The sequence below is a fragment of the Lactuca serriola genome, chromosome 4 (assembly GCF_051521515.1).
Source record: "Lactuca serriola cultivar US96UC23 chromosome 4, Lser_US96UC23_V15, whole genome shotgun sequence".
In the NCBI taxonomy this organism is placed as follows: domain Eukaryota; kingdom Viridiplantae; phylum Streptophyta; class Magnoliopsida; order Asterales; family Asteraceae; genus Lactuca; species Lactuca serriola.
In genome coordinates, this window is record NC_136411.1 from 342,332,601 (window position 1) to 342,334,388 (window position 1,788).

The following is a 1,788-nucleotide window of genomic DNA, read 5'->3' on the forward strand; positions in this document are numbered from 1 at the left end:
TATGTTTTTAATTTGAGTTTTTTTTCCACAAAGTAATTAAGAGATTATGTTATATTTGTAATTTTTTTTTAATAATAACATTGGTCACAAAATGATTCAACCAAATGAAGAAGGTGATATTCCTTTGTTATGGAGAGAATTTGCGATCCTTTCTCCACCGCACCAAATTACAACTATACCCCTGGAGATTGCCCACAGGATTCTGTTCAAATTCATGATCTCCTAAATGTTAGTGTCTTAATCTATTTCTTGCAATTTCATGGATCAAGATTTCACTTTCAGACCCATTTTTTGATTAGGAACTCAAAAACAGTCTTCTTTCTCTGCTTTTTGGAGTGTGTATGCAGATTCTATCAACCCTAACTTGTGAAAAATACACACCAACAAAGATCTGTAAAGCACAAGGGAGATTTTTTCCAGAATCTTCATACCAAAAAAACATGGCGTACAATTCAATCGATCGAAAACTTGATTACAACTTATCCGGAGCCCGACGGAATATACGACGATCAGTGACCCGATTTCTGCTATAGGTTTGCGTTCTTCCCCTTTCGATCGATTTGATGATTTTAACGTCATAAAAGTTAAAAACTTAAATCGTGGACGGCAGGATTCGAACCTGCGCGGGCAAAGCCCACATGATTTCTAGTCATGCCCGATAACCACTCCGGCACGTCCACCGATATGTCATACTCCGGCACGTCGTTATTCATCGTAAAAACGTATCAAGAAAAGGGGAAAGAGTCATCGTTGGGTGATTGATTCATTGAGGTTCGTGTATGTAAATATCAAATATCTTGATTTGTGATGCTATTAGCAGTGTAAATGATCAATAATATCGTCATTTGGTGATAATTAGGTTGAATTTTTAGATAATTTGTGATACTACAACCACTTCATCAATACTATCTGTCCATTATATTTACTTCATCAATATATTTGTGAAAGAGAAATTCATAAAAATACACTCTGCAGCTACAAAATATTGATGTTTGTTTAGCCTAAAATCAAAATATAGTGTAAAGTTATTTAATTTAAATTATACTTATTAGCGGATATACCTCGATGTATATTTGAATATCTTGTATTTATTTATGTAAAGTATCATCCCTTATTGTGTTCTCTCTTCTCTCCAATACTTGATGTTCATCATGATCAATATCGAAAGCACTACATACAACATATCAAGAATTCCAAACCTCTTCTTCTTGACCAAACCACTTTTGTATTTATGCATCTATCTTTTTCACAAGTTAAGGTTGAAATAATATGCATATACACTTCATAAAGAGTATCAAAGACAACTCTTTGAGATAAAAAAAAAAATATAAAGTTTACAAAAAATATAGATGTTCATTTGAATTACATTATTTTTAGAAGTTTTACTATGCATAGTCTTTTTTATTTTGTATATTAGTTAATGATATAGCCAACTGTCAAATATTGTTGTAAGTTAAGGTTAACAAAAAAAAAAAAAAAAAAAAAAAAAAAAAAAAAAAAAAAAACTCTCAAGAGATTGAGAAATATGTAGTCTTTTTAATTTTAAAGAGTACACGTTTTTTGGGTTGTTTTATTTGCTTTATATAACAATTACATTTAACAACAAACAAGTTCATTCTTCATACTATAAAACTTAGTTAGTGATCAATTATATTGTCATTTGATAGCCCTTAGTTTTTTTTTCTATATAGTTTTTCGTCGGGTGAGAGGATGAAAAGAAATGAAGGACTTATTCGTCAAATATTGAAATATCTAAATATATAGTATTAATTAGTACTTACACAAACC

General features: G+C 30.4%; 1 long non-coding RNA gene and 1 other non-coding gene across 2 annotated transcripts; one reads left to right on the forward strand and one right to left on the reverse strand.

The window, feature by feature from the left end:
- Positions 1 to 240: 240 nt before the first annotated feature.
- Positions 241 to 855, forward strand: LOC145100730 (uncharacterized). Its single transcript, XR_013705224.1, has 2 exons — positions 241 to 533; positions 611 to 855. It is a non-coding gene; the product is annotated as an uncharacterized LOC145100730 (long non-coding RNA).
- Positions 599 to 680, reverse strand: TRNAS-AGA (transfer RNA serine (anticodon AGA)). Its single transcript has one exon. It is a non-coding gene; the product is annotated as a tRNA-Ser (tRNA).
- Positions 856 to 1,788: the final 933 nt, after the last annotated feature.